Genomic DNA, 15,982 nt, shown 5'->3' with positions numbered 1-15,982 from the left:
GAAATGAAAATGTTAAAAAAGCTCCAATCAGGGGCTCGTTTCCTGTACAACATCGTAACTCACTGCTTAACCGCTGAGAAATTAACTAGTCACAACTCTTTCCCAAAACCACAGTAATTATCATTTAAACCATGATAGCTCACCAATATAGGGCTGTCATTAATGACTTGGTGGTGGAGTAAATACTTTTGCTAGTTAATCAGTTCAAAAATCACAATCAATAGCTTGAGCATTTAAACTGCAAACTGAATCTTAGCATATGTTGGAATGGATGCTAATAAAGTTATCATTAATGGTGTGAACAGGCCTTCACAGACACACACACACACACACAAAGAGTGTTAAAGAGGAAGAAGGAAAGTAAGACAGCTTGTCTCAGATTTCATTAGTATGGATCGTAGCGAGGCAAGGTGCCATATTTGCAGAAAATGAAAACAAGGACAAATAGATTGAGAGAGACAGGGATTTCGGCACTTCCCATTTAAAATAATAATTCATGTAAACAAAATAAAAACAGTCCCTTTAATCTGCTCTTCATCCTAATTTTCTCTCTGTCCCAGTCCGTTCCAGTCTGCTAGGAAAATTATTGCTCGATTTAAAGCTAGCAGACATTTCAGTCTTACAGATATATAACATTGCGTTCACTTTTATTAGATGCACTGTAAAACATGAGAGTTAATGTTTAAGGAATGAAAGGGTGACAGAGAGGCAGGAATATAAAAAAAGGTTGAACATTATAAAGAGTAGAGAGAGAAAAAGAGAGAAGGTGGTCGGCTTACAGGAACACTGTGTATGAACAACTACCGGAAATAATATAGCTGTTTTATTTTCTGTTTGTTTGCAATTTTTTAAACCCTGTTACAAAAAAATTAAATAATAGACCATTTCAGAATCTTTTTGATGTATTTCTTGTATTTAACAATACAAGATAACAATAATCATTAAATAAGCATCAAAGTTAAATTGAATAAAATTTTCATTCAGCCTGTCTGCCATTTTTGTTCAGACCGATGTGAAAATTAGACCAAACTTTTGTTGTAAATCTTAACTAGTAGATGGAAAATAAGCCCAAACACTTTGGATAATAAAGAAGCTTATGCAGAATTGTTCATGGAGAAGATAAAATGCCTATAATTTATCATTTCGATTCGTTTCTTTCTTAGAATAATTTAATGTTTGAAATGAAAGGTTTATCATTTTATAAAAAAAATTTGTCAGAACTTTATTTGAAGATGCAGTACACATTAATTAGATAGCGTTATGCTGTAAGTCATCTATAAGTAATATTTTTTTTGCAAACAAAAAGCACATCATGCTGCTAATTTTATTTGTTGCTTGTTGGTTTTGAGAAAAAGCTTGGTGAAATGATTTCGGTGTGTGTGTATCAGTACTTTTTATTAATTTCTAGCACATTTTAACAATACCGTGGAAAATTGATAACTGTAATATTTTTTTTCTTTCAATAACGGATTGAATGATTTCACTTAAAATGCAGTCATCATCACACTGTATTTGTAAGACTTTTTCTAAATGATTACATTATATATTTCCAAAAGGGTTCAATTAATGCTTAGCTGTCAATTAATTATTTCTTAGGAACATTTTTTGTAATGGAGAATAAATCTACATAGATAACGGATAACAGGGTTTTGGCGGGACATGGGAACACGTTTCTTACTTCAATGTCTTAAATATCATTTCAACAGATTATGTCAAAGTTGTTCCTCTGAAGTTGGACAGATCTTGGATCCATCCATCCACTTTCCTCCACTTATACAGGACCGGGAGTTTAAAACATATTACATGTTCATATAAATAGTTTATCGAACACATGCAAACAACAAAAACTTGGGATTAGTGCCTCTAATGCTTGAAACTGGACACTCTGAAAGTGCCAAACAAAGTCACACAGCTGTGCACAAGAAATCACACACACTCACAGAAGGTTAAAACAGACATCTGTAGAACACACACACACACACACACACCACACACACACACACACGCGTACTAGATAAACTGCAGCTCAATTACTGCAGACTGTGGGTGTGACTGATTCGATCAGAGAGGTGAAAGATTTCATCACTAAAAACAAGACGCTATATGCGTGAAATGACAATGAAATAAAGCTTCCAAAAGGGAATTTTGCAGTGATGCAATAGAAGAACCATTTATTTTTTTAAGAATCTATATCTATAGAACCTGTTTTCACTATAAATAACCTTTTTGTGCATTAAAAAAGTTCATGTATGATCATGGTTCTTCATGCAACCGTAGATGCCAGTAAAGATTCTTCATTTTTAAGAGTGTGGCGTTAGCATACACACCTTTACTTCAATCCACAGTGCAGATAAATAATGTGTGTGTGCGTTTTTGTTATATGCATAGGTGATATATTCCTTAAACACTAAGAATGAGGAGCAAGAGGAAGCAGGTCAGGATGAGGAAGAGGAGGAGTCAGCATCTATTCTGAGGACACGCCTTCTAGAGCTGCAGGCCACTGTAGAGGAAGTAAAACCCATAAGTGCTCACACATACACGTGTTCATTAAAAGCATATTAGATGGATAGAATCACTTCTTAGGATGTGTGGATGTGTGTGCGTTTCAGGTGGAGGAGCGTGGACAGAGGGCTGAAATAGAGTATGTGGAGCGCATAGCTGTGTTAAACCAAGAGACGTCAGATCTGCACAGAGACTACCAGAATCTGCAGACGGAGAGAGACAAGCAACACAAGTTACTGCAACAAACACTGGAAGAAAACAAGCGCTTAGAGAGCGAGTGCCAAGAGCTACGCAGAGCCAGAGATGAAGAGAGGAAGCAAGAGGAAGAGGAGAAGAGGCACAGAGTGGAGGAGGAGAGGAAGAGGGAGATGTAGGAGAGAAAGAGACTAGAGGAGGAGTGTGAAGAAAAGCTGAAAACCGTGAGAAAGGAGCTTCAGGCTTTCAGGGAGGAGAAGGAGAGAGCGGAGAAGGAATGCAAGAGAGATGTGGAGGAGTGGAAGAGGAGAATGAAGGAGATGGAGGAAGAGAAGAGGGAGGAGCAAAAGGCAGCTGAGAAGACGCTACAAAAGAGCCTCAATGAACACATCCACCAGTGGCACCTGAGAGAGCAAGAAAACCGCAAGTCCCAGAATGCAACACTTCAGCAGAGGCTGAGAAAAGCGGAGACTGACTTGGAGGTTCAGGAACAGAGGCTGAATGAGAGCAACAGACGCTGCAGCGAACTTCAGGAGACAGTAGAGGTAATTAACTCCAAAATGAACTTTTTACACTTCTTCCCATTCCAGGTGAATCCTGACAATCTAACATCCTTAAATAGTTATTCCATGAGACACTATTGTGTATGTTTCCTCTGTACTTTAATAAACATATATAAATATTGATATAATATTGGTGGTTCGGGGGATACAGATAATTTTTCTACAGACAGAGTTAACAATTATTTATGTTGTTTTTTCTTTAGGAAACAACAGTAGCAGTCATGGCCCGGTTATTATAGTTTCAAATTTTTACCTTGATTTATATTATTAATAATATATTCAAATTTTCTTCGTTTTTTGTCAGGTGTCAATCTATGACCGATTGTTTTAGTGTAGTTATCCGTGTATAATTTAGTGCATAATTCTTTTAAATAAATATCTGTACAATACTGGAGGTAGTTTTTCAGTTTTATGACATAAAACATACAGAAAATATGATCAGCTGATCAGATATAAATAATAGATAAACTGAATACATTTTTTTTTTACTTTTTTAAATTTCAAACACAAGCTCGCCTTATAATCGCCATATGTTCCCATGATCATGAAAAACTGGAAATTGTAATTCATGGAGATTTATATGGTGAATAACAATTTTTCTATTTATGCATGTATCTCACTGAGATAGCGATTAGAGGGATCAGAAAAACACCCACAATTCCCATCACTCAGACACACAGCTGTGTGGAAACAGATGGCACACCCGAATCACTAAACCATCTGTGACAACACCCCACAGATCTGTAATCAGGGTTTCAACAGCAAAGTCTGCACAGAACTTGCAGAAAATAAAAATAACATATGCTTTTTTTAAGTGGACACAGAAGTAAGTCATTACACTTAGTATTTAGATCAGGATAAAACCAAGCGATTAGATCAGTAAGAGTTGGTAGGCATGCAGCATTGACTCCTCCGTCTCCGATGCAGCTTTTCACATAATGTGCTTTAAATGTGCCTAAAGATGAGTAACACCCTCCCTTCTTTACCATGTCATACTTCACAGAAAATTAATCAGATCTGCAACTCAGAGCAGCTGCTGTGATGGAATATTTTCTTAAAGGGGCAGTTCACCCTTAAATTAAAAAGTGCTGTGAATGTACTCACCCTCAGACCATCCGAGATGTAGGTGACTTTTTGTCTTCAGTAGAACAGTGCAGAAGATTTTTAGCTGAAACCCGGTGTGATTCATATAATGCATGTTTTTGACAGAACAAGATACAATGCAAGGGAAATTTCAAGGGGAGTAATCGAAGTCTTATGCCATTCCATGCATCACTTATTCCTATGTATGCCGATCTGTCACATAATGTGCAGTGTGAAAGGTACAGCAGTATAAGTAATTGTAACAGTTATGCTTATTGATGTTTTTCCTTTCTCCAGGAGCTGGAGGAGCAGTTGGAGGACGGGCGTCACCGGGTGGCCGAGGCCGGGAATGTGGCGAAGAAGGCAGACGAGGAGTTAGCTGTAGCCAAAGAGCGATTATTACTGCAAGAAAATGAGCTACAGAGCAAGTCAGGTACACGCACACACACACACACACACACACACAGTACAGATCAGTGAAAAGCTGGTTGTGTACTTATTTCCAGCATTATATGGGATCACATTAATCAGAGACATGCTGCAGAATTCCAAAATCACTATTTGGTATAAGATATTTCAAATACGGTCTAATAAATAATTAAACAGACAAAATAAAAAGTCAATTTAGAAATAAATATGTCTGTGGGTGTGTTTTATTCCCTCTGAGAAGATGTCCTTATTCACCACACAAGAAGCATTTTCAATGTTTCGTCAGTACTGTTTTTATAATTGTTGGTCTATATCTCTGATGGACATCTATGCCTTTTGCATCACACCTCTTTTTTCAGTCTCCAAGCTTAAGTGCCCTGTTTTTGCTGTCAGATAGTTTGAAAATGTGTCTCGAGATCTAAGCATTCTGTTCCATTGCATTGCACCGCATCTGTCTGCATCTCAGGAAACAAAGCTGAAGCGTAATCGTGGTACTTAAACCTTAAAATGTATAAAAATAATATCACCCATTGTCGTTTATAGTCGGTTTGATAATAATTATTTCATTTCTGTTAAAATAAATGACTGCTTTTGCCAGGTAAGAGTTGTGATCACCAGCTTGTTCACAATCATCATCTTCCTCATTTCTGCAGAGGAGTTAATGAGTCAGAGTTCGTCTCAGGTGAGGGTCTCTGCTGAAGTAGAAGAGCTGAGGTTTCAACTCAGCCGTCTCAACATTAGAAACAAAGAGCTGGAGCTTCAGAACAGCGGCCGATCCAATGACCACGCTCGCATGCTCAAACAGGCAAGCCCCGCCCACAAACATGCATTTAAGTCACGGATGAAGGATTGTGTTTATGAGTTACTGCACCGCAATGTCATAACTACAAGCACAAAACTCAGGGTTTTATGTTAGTTCTGAGTTTCTGAGTCAGGTGTGTCAGTAATGCTAATATTGTTAATTAAAATGATAAAAAATTGTTTTCGGTAATAGAAAAAAAGCTGAATGAAAAATAAAAGTTAAATAGAAATCTTAAAACTAATAAAAATGACAAAGGCACGTTTACAAAGTAAACGTAAAGTTTTCGTTTTCATAAAAAAACCTAATAAAAATATTATATCTAAAACTAATTCAAAATATGTTGAATTGCATGTTTAAAACTATACTTTTTTACTATTCTTTTTTGTTTAAATAATTTGTGAATTTAGGCATCACATGTATAATAATTCAGTATAAGATACAGTCTTTTTCAACTATTGGTGTTTTATAGATTCAAGAGAGATATGTGAGTATTAGCTGAGAGCAAAGGTATCTAAAAAGTAAAAATAGGAGAAATGAGCATGCACAAATATTCAACATCGTCCACATACTGATAAAAGAATTTCTAATATTGTCCGATAACTGAATGAAAAAAATATTTTACAGTGCCTGAAATTTGTCTCCGATGGAAAAATTGTACAAGAATTGTACGACGTGCTTTTAAACACCTCTTGTATTCTCTACAGCATCTGACATAAACCGAATGGTGAAATCACATCCCAAATGAATGCCATCTCTGACATGAAAGTCATGCACACTCTCTCTCACACACACACACACAAGTGAGTAAAGCACACTATAAAAGTTCTTTTAATGGTCAACCAAGCCCTTAAAACATCACGGCTGACACATAAGAAGCTTAAAAGACGTTGTGTCATTCTTTCAGAACTAAAGGATTACAGTTTTATATCATTAAGAGTCGTGTGTGTGTGTGTGTTTTAGCATGCAGATGCTCTATCCTCTATGCGTCTGGAGCTGCAGCGTGCTCACACTGAGGAGATCAGGCGCCAGCAGGAAGTGGACAACGAAAGAGAGAATGACAGACAAGAGCTGGAAGAAGAGAAGAAACAGGTGAAGCAGAAGATGGAAGATGAGAAACTCAGGCTGAAAGAACAGCTTGGGAAAGCACTGGAAGAAGTGATACGCAAAACACGCCAGTGAGCTGCGGTGTACGCAGGCAATGCTGAACACAGAGAAGAAGACGACGCAGCAGGTACCACGACAAGTTACAGCTGCGCTTCTCATGCAAACTTTTGTCCTCTTGACAAATGATGCACTATTTTTGGCTAATAATTTCATAACTTCTCATTTGCTCCTGTTAATACTAGGGCTGGTTATGGGCACTGACCGTCTGATTTGATTTCTCTCTCAATTTGATCTTGATATTGCTTCATTTGGGAAGTTTTAAGTTTAAGAGATTCCAAAGACCCATCTATACTAGTATGGCTTTACTGTTACAGCTGCATAGACATACATCATTATTCACAATCCAGTGGCTCCAACCCCAGTCCATTCAGACCAATTATGGAAACTAAGCTGCAAAAATTGGTCATTTCGAAATCAGAGCAACATTAACATGATGAATATTCTGCATTTAGAAACTTGGCTCAACTTTATGAACATGCAGAGATTAGCCATCAGCTGTAGAAAAACTCTTAAAGCTACATGAGCTAAAAAACCCAATGATTAAAACTTCATCCTCATGTCATTTCCGCATGACTTTTCTGATTTCCGTGAAAATGTTCAGCCTTTTTCATGCAATGAATGAGTAGCAGATGAGAACCAGAGGGTTTCTTTTTGCTAAAAAACATTACGCTCAGAATGTTTTCTTACGTATTCCGCCAAATGAAGGTTTAGAATGACATTTTTGTATCAAATTTTGTTAGAACTATACGAGAGACACATGACAAGAACAGCCAATGACAGAGTAGAGCTGAGAAAAATGAACCAATCAGAATTTAGAACTAATAAAGACCATGTGACAAGACAATGAACCAATGAAAACATGACACTTGAATTAAAGGAACACATGAGGGAACAGGGAATCACATGACAATGACGAGAACTATGACAGGAGAATACAGAATAAAAAACATGAAAGAAAACCCAAAAGTGTTCTGTAGCTCAAAGAGTATGTTTGGTTTCAACTGCTTGGAAATGCAAGAACAATATATAACTTAAATGCAATATAAATAATAAATGAATGAAAGTTTTTTTTTTTTATGGATGGAAATTTATGCCAAATGCATAAAATACTAACATGGTAATTGACTTTAGGGAAGGGAAAAAAAGCAGCCTCAAAGATGTGGACCCTCTTTAAAACAAGTTAAGCAATAGCAAAAGCAGGATTATGAGTAATATAATCTGAATTTTTTTATATATTAAGATACACTTGCATTAAAAGCTGAAAAATGAAGGTTATTTGCTGTTTGACATGGTAAAGCTGCTTTGACACATCCAGGATTGTATAAAGCGCTGTCCAAATAATGGTGACTTGACATTATAATGTTGGTTTGTCTACAGGTTGAGGAGCAGATGAAAACCAGAGAAGAAGAGAGAAAGGCTTTAGAGAACGAGAGAGAAGAGCTACACAACCAACTACAGCTGTCCCACAGAGAGGTAAAGAATACCAGACAAAAGAAGAAGAAAAACACACCTGTCCTTTGCTTTTTTCCACTTAAAAACCTAAACAATCTTGAATATGTTTGCATAGGATTGTTGAGCTACTATTGAATCAGGTCACCATAAATAACCTGAGCTATATCCATACAACTCTTTCTAATTGGTTAAAGACTCAGGCGATGTATGATAGTGTTTCTTTACAGATTTGCAAAATAATGCAGATGGGTTACATAGCACCTGCAAAGTGATTTAGGAATCCTGAAATCCATTTCAGAAACGGTAACTGTGTGAGCAAATGAACAGGGCTGAAAGGAAGGTTATCTAATTCACAGTGTGACAGTGCTGCTGAATTGCTGAGATTAAAATATCCTCATGAGCAATTGTTTTATTTAAAGCTATATTTAGAATAGAAAGCATAAGTGAACTTACACTGCACAGTGCACATCTCTCAGTTCATGTCCTCATATCTCAATAGCTTCAGCATTGCTGGAATTAACTGGCAGCGCTCTTTTGTTGCACAACCAATAGATCATGACCAAACCTTTGAGAACCTGCTTTAAATACCAGGACACAGATGACTCAGTTTCCTATTTTAAGTGCATTAATATTTAGTTGTTATTTATAAACAACATCTTTGAACATGCCACCAGGCTTCTTTGTTGAAGATGTTACAAAGAAACAAAATACAAAGTTACAAAGCTGTTATGAATTGTGTGCCTGCATTTACCATACAGGCATTTAGACGTAAATGCACAATTTAATATTATAACTTTCACAACTCACTTTAATTGTTGATTGCTATCAGGACATGAAGAGATTTTCAACCAGTGTAACAAAAGATGTTAGCTTTAAATATCGTGTGCATTTCTAATTCAAATATCTAAACATGCTTGATTTACACAGTTTCTCATGTGTCATTTTGCACATTTCTGATTGAAGACTGATTTTTTATTTATTTTTTTGCTATTTGATTAAGAGGTACAATAACAGTTATTTCCATATTCTGGTTGAGAGTAGAGCTATTCAAGTTTCTGTAAAATGAATTAAACCGTATAACAGGGATTGTATTTGAAACTTTAAGGTGTGTGCTTCATAGACATTTACATTTTGACATATTGTGTTCCCTTCAATTTATTCCTAAAAGTTTATTGCTCTAAAAATTTTCACTTTTGACAAGATTACGTTTGTAATATGCAATTACTTTACTCCTGAACTAAGGAATAGATTGAGACCCATTGTATCTTCATGAGAAAGAAGCCTAACCTCTGGTTGCTTTAAATTAAGATTCTGTAGAATGTTTTTGCCGATCTGAGTCTTCTTGGCTTGCAGATGTCCAAATCGAAGGAGATGATTCAGAAGCTGGAGAAAGAACGAGAAGAGGAGAAGGAAAGAGCAAAAGAGAGAGAGCAGGAGGTGAAGCGACAGACATGTGGCCCGGAGTGTGTTCGAGTGAGAGAAGAACTGGAAAACACACGCAGCAGCATGCAGCAAACACAGGTCAGTCCTGTTTCAGTCCCTACGCATTACTGCACACAGCAGATCTGTGCCACCGATCTCCTTTTTCTTCCTTAAACCATGGATCTGTCCTTCCATCAATCCTTGTCCTCCTTTCTTTTTTAATGTCTCCCACAGGAGGAGTTCACTGCAAAGAAGGAAGTGTTACAGGCAGAGATTTCTGCTCTACAGCAAGAGCGAGACCTTCTACAACAGTGCAATCACAGCATCGAGGAGAGGATCAGGTGCGCTGGACAGAGAGAAACTGGCTCACATTGCATGTTTCATTTAGAGCATTTTAAATATGTGATTCATTAATGCGTTTTAGGATTTTTTAAAATGTTTAATTGCATTTATTAGGACAAAAATCAAGTTCTTTTAAATGCAAATAATGTTTGACCATTTTTTTTCCATTTTAATAAAATGCATAAAAATAATTTTTGTGATTGTAAAGCATCGTTACTCCAGTATTCAGTGTCACATGATCTTCAGAAATCATTTTAATATGCTGATTTGAGGCTCAAGAAGCATTTCTGATTATTATCAATGCTGAAAACAGTTTGTGCTGCTTCATATTTTTATGAAAACCTTCATTTTGTTTTTAGAATTCTTTCATGAATAGAAAGTTCTAAAGAACAGTGTTTCTTTGAAACATAAATATTTTTTAAAATGTACCAATTTAATGTATTTATCTAATGCATTTGTCCATTTACCAAATGTATTTAGCAATTAAATGCATTTTTGCTGAATAAAAGATTTTACAAAAAAATCTTACGGGCCACAAACATTTGAACGGTAGTGAATATAGTTTGCCCAAAACGGATGGATGTAGTTTTGGTGTATTTCTGCAACAGCACACAATGCTTTTACCTAACAGTATGCAACTTAACAAAACAGTAATGTTATAATAATATTACGCAGTCTTAACACATCGATTAAACTGAGAACCAGAACTCAAGCGGAAAACACGTCAGATGCAACAATGTGCTAACTTTGACTTTGAAGTGTAAAATTGGTATAAAGTGACATTTTTTTTTTTTCATTAAAAAAAATGCATGTCTGTGTGTGTGTGTGTGTGTGTGTAGGCTACAGTTTGAGAAGCAGTTCTCTGATCAGATCGTGGAACTGAAGAGAGAAAGAGAGGAAGAGATCAGAAAGATGAACCAACAGTGGCAACACAGAGTAGAAGAACTGCAGACACAGGTAACACACACACACACACATCTGTGTGTGTAGTTGGAGGAGAGGGGAGCGCTCTCAGAGAAGATTGAAGGAGAGAGAGAGAGACGTTATGGTGATGGAGAGATGGAGCGAATGAAGCAGGAGATCCAGGAGACGAGAGATATGAACAGCTCGCTCAGATCTCAGCTTCACTCCATCATTCAGGAGAAAGAGAGACTGGTGAAGCAGCAGCTACAGGTGAGTGTTATTACTCGTGTGCATCAATATGATACTGAGCCAACAACAACAGTTAGAAGAAGTGAGTCTTCCAGAACTTCAGAAGTGTAAGGTCAATGCTGGATGATAATTGTTTTGTGTGTTATGACTTAAATGTTCCAGAAAGCACTAGAATATCTCAGAACATTAAAGAAGCTCCTAGAATCTTCCAGTCCTTGCAAAAGCAAAATATCTTTAGAAAAAAAGAAAGTACAAATGTGTAAATTATAAATGTTTCATAATTAATGATAGATGTTCTAAAAAAATTACCTGACCTAAATATTAACCAAAATATTGATGCTATGTGAAAATACATTTAACACATTTTTGTTATATGACCCTGGACCATAAAACCAGTCATAAGGGTCAATTATTTTGTTAGGAGGACAATATTTATCTGAGATACAACTATTTGAAAATCTGGAATCTGAGGATGCAAAAAAATCTAAATATTGAGAAAATCATCTTTAAAGTCGTCCAAATTAAATTTTTAGGAATGCATATTACTAATCAAAAAGTAAATTTTTATATGTTTATTATAGGAAATTTACTAATTATCTTCATGGAAAATGATCTTAATTTCCTTATGATTTTTGAAATAAATAAAAAAATCTATAATTTTGCCCCATACAATGTTTTTTGGCTATTGCTATAAATATACCCCAGAGACTCAAGACTCAAGCTTTTGTGCCGTTAAAGGGATAAACAACATTCTGTCAAGTCATTCCAAACCTGTGTATTTCTTCATTCATTTGGAATACAGAAGAAGTTATTTATTTAAAATACTTTACTTTCACCGTGTTGACAGAAACAGTTCAGATGACAGAGCACACACAAGAACTCTGTGTGTTAGTGATTTGGTGTTGTCCTGTAGGTGGTTAAAGAGGAAGATGAAGACGAGGAGGACAGAAGCGTGTTGCGTGAGGAAAGGTTAAATCACCAGCGTGCTCTTCAGGTCCTCGAAGCACAAGCCCATGAGAAACTTCAGTCAGAAAGACAGCGCTTGCTCACACAGCACAAACTCCAGCTGGGTAACCATCGCGCTTACACAGAATGTTTGTGCAAGCTTCAAAGCTGCATGTTTTCTATAATACGTACTTATAGAGCAAGCAATCTTCCCTAGCCATATCTCCCTACTAAGGGGGCTGCAAAGAAGGTTTGTATTAGTTAGAGGGATGAAGGTTATTCATAATATGCTGATTGCTGTATTTGCACATATATTCCGATAGGCTTTTCCAGAATATGGATGCTGTTTTGTCATAATGTGCATTGCATTTTGCACAGATGCATCACCTAGTGCCACTGACTAAAGCAGAGCAAGAGCAGGACTGAAGATGTCAACCTTTGTAAGCATGTCTGATATAATGTGTGTGTGTGCGTGTGTGTGTGTGTGTGTACAGACAAGCAGAAGGCCGAGCTGACCCAGCAGCACACGGAGTGGGTGAGACAGGTCACCCAGAGACACATGCAGCAGATCGAAGACCTTCAGAACGAAATACACACACACACACAAATGATGGCTTTGCAGCAGGCACACATACAAGCCACACGGAGACACACACATTACACAGTGGTTCATTACCCCACATCTATGTCTCTCTCTCATCCCCTTCTCAGGATCTGAAGCAGCAGAACCGTTTACAGTCACTAGAGAGACAGCTGGATGAGAAGAGCAGCGAGGTCCAGGAGCTAAAGAGAGAGAACGGAGATCTGAAAGATCGCATGAGTGCAACACAGGGAGAACAAACAGATGAGCACAAACACAAGAGGTCAGAGGTCACACACACAGACAGGAGGTCAATAACAAGATGACCACACACACTCATTGGCATACTATGCTGCTTATTCTGGTCAAGAACTGCTTATTTATTCCCATTCAAATCAGTTTCAGCTATAGAAAATCAGCCCCTTAAAGGAACACAACTGAGCATATCTTCTAATACGTTGAAAATTTTATATCATGCAATTCTGATAAAATTCAGAACATGAGACATGCAACTAAAAGATTCAAAATTATGAGATTAAAAGTCTCAATTAGCTTTTTATTTTTTATTCAGTGGTAGAAACGGGCTTTCACATTAATGTGCAGATTTAGAAGTAAATCTGAAATCTGCTATATACACATGTCTGAGACTTATTTATTTGTATCTGATGCGCAGTTTCTCGGAGGAACCAGATGAGTGTGTGAAGAGAGAGCACACAATGGAGATCCAGACCATAATATCAGACCAAACACGACTACAGGCCCGCATAGTTGCCTTGGAAACAGAGTACCTACTCCTCCCACATCAATAATGCACAACGCAAACCAAATTCCACACTCCTCGACACAATGCATGCTCATAGTAGCTAATTTGACAATAACTGTAGCTATAAAAATGCAGTACATAACATTCTATTTAACTGTATTTTACTACCACTTTGCATTTTATTGCATCATATAACAGACTCTCTTATTGCTAATGTAAAACCGGCGGTACTAGAATTTACTCATTATTGTATATATTAGAATATCATGTTATACAAGTCTTAATCTGAAGTTTGACAGTATTTTAATGCAACATTCAAATCTAAAATAAGATTTCAAGACTCAAGTAAAAAAAAAAAATGCAAATGAAGTTGTAATATATATATATATATATATATATATATTATAAATCTTCTTTAAAGTTGTCCAAATTAAGTTCTAAGCAATGCATATTACTAATCAAAAATTAAGGTTTGATATATTTACGATAGGAAATTTGCTAAATATCTTCATGGAACATGATCTTTACTTATTATCCTAATGATTTTTGTCATAAAAGAGAAATATAATTTTGAACCTTACAATGTATTTTTGTATCAACTATACCCCAGCGACTTAAGACTGCTTTATATTACATATTTACACACACAATGTTAAACTGAATATTTTTTTCTTTCTATAGTTATATCTTTATAAGTTATATTAGGTATACATTTAATTTCCTAAAGTTGTATTTAATTAATATTTGTATGTCTGCTTTGTGTGCTTGATTTTTATGTTTGCAGGTTGAGAGAAAGGGAAGAAAGGGGAAAGAGGAGAGTAGAAGACTTACACAACATTGCTAAACTACAGGACAAGCTGAGCGAGAGAGACCAACTCATCAGAAGTCTAGTGGTTAGACACACACACACACACACACACACACACACACACACGTAACAGACACAGGATGCTCGGCTCATCACATTTCTCTTTCTATTTCAGGAGGACCTCCACCAGCTGTCCCAGCATCCTCCTCTGTGCAGCGACGAAATATTGAAGCCTTATGACTCTAGGACACAAGCAGGGACCCTCACGCCTACTACGAAGGTAGCATACACACTTTACAGAATCCCACATCACGTCAGAATACGATTCATCCAGGATCATATTCACTGAAGCTCAGAATGAATCAGTCTTCTTTATATAGAAAAAGAGGGTTGAGGAAACTAGCATCCTGAACCTCTGCTCATACGCCGTGGAGTCACCCGAGGCCAAATGCTCAGCGGTTATGGAGCGTGGATTATCCAGTCTGGAACAGGGCGGGCGAGACACCACCCTAACAAGGACACCCACACCCACGCCCCCTAATGCTGAACACAGCGCCTCCATCAGACACAAACATCCACCTTCACAAGAGGTGCGACATCAGCCCCAGCTTCAGATCAACTACAGCCAGCACATCATCAGGTAATAACCCAATGCATGGACCGGTCTGCATATTGAGAATTAATAATGCATCCATGCATATTTTTATTTTAAACAGATGCTTTATCCAAAATAAGTATGTGGTGCTGTTTCTGTTCTGAGAAAAACTCAATATATAATTTATATTTATCTGAAAAATGCATGAAAAAATTGCATATTTTAATTGAAATATAAACAAAAGATTTAAATTAAAATGAAAACATGCAAATACAATACTATAATAGTATTTAAAAAAATACTAAAATAACTCTTCATAACTACTCCAAAGACTAATAAATATCTTATTTAGAGTCCCTATTATTTTATCTCTACACCTTTTTGTTTAATGCAACTAGCAGCACTGAATATTTGCAAAAGGGGGTGGGGGAAAAAATCTAGATTAGTCAGATGACCAATAACTATATTTGTCAAAATGTGCAGTAACGGCACACACTATAACACATATGAGGCAGCTGACACCTGAAGCCTTGCATATTCAAGATAAAAAATACATAAAAAATTAGATGCATGCATAAATTCTAACCTTGATATAAAAAATTAAATCCAGACATTTTGTGTGAAATACCTATTCAAATACTTTATGTGAACAATAACCCCCCTTTTCCTGATTCAGTGTTTTTTTCTTAACTCTTTTTCTCCCAAGATGTCATATCTACATTTCCTGTGGTGTTTTGTTCCAGGACTCCTGCTGAGACAGGCTCTGATGGACAAGAGCCTCAAAAACAGGAGTGGTTCACCAAATACTTCTCTTTCTGAGGTCCTCCGGCCCCAACCTTTTGAGAACAAGCTCACCAAAGTCTCCTTTTTCTGCATTATTACACTCAACTACAAGCTAACACCAAATAAGCTTTCCTACAGAATGCATCTCAGTTTTATTCTGTTGAAAGAGCGGCAGCACACAGAGCCAGTGTCTTAAAATGTCATGAGATTATGCATTAAACCACGAAGAAAGGATGACGAGTGGCTGAGCATGGTGTGAAATGCCAAGACCTTTCTTTTGAAAAAAAAAAAAATTAATGCAAGAAAAGCTGGTTTTGCCATGCAATGCTGAACCTGTAACTTTTTCAAGATAATTAACTTGCTTAAAAATTTTTTTTTATAAATGACATGATTTTATTTTTA

At 36.6% G+C, this 15,982-nt stretch overlaps 1 pseudogene; it reads left to right on the top strand.

Annotated features, from left to right (window-relative positions):
• Positions 1-2,255: 2,255 nt before the first annotated feature.
• LOC113108721 (protein FAM184B-like) lies at positions 2,256-15,918 on the top strand (annotated as a pseudogene).
• Positions 15,919-15,982: the final 64 nt, after the last annotated feature.

Source organism: Carassius auratus, chromosome 1 (assembly GCF_003368295.1).
Source record: "Carassius auratus strain Wakin chromosome 1, ASM336829v1, whole genome shotgun sequence".
In the NCBI taxonomy this organism is placed as follows: Eukaryota; Metazoa; Chordata; class Actinopteri; order Cypriniformes; family Cyprinidae; genus Carassius; species Carassius auratus.
Note: the sequence above shows the minus strand (reverse complement) of the source record. Positions and strands in the feature narration are given on the sequence as shown.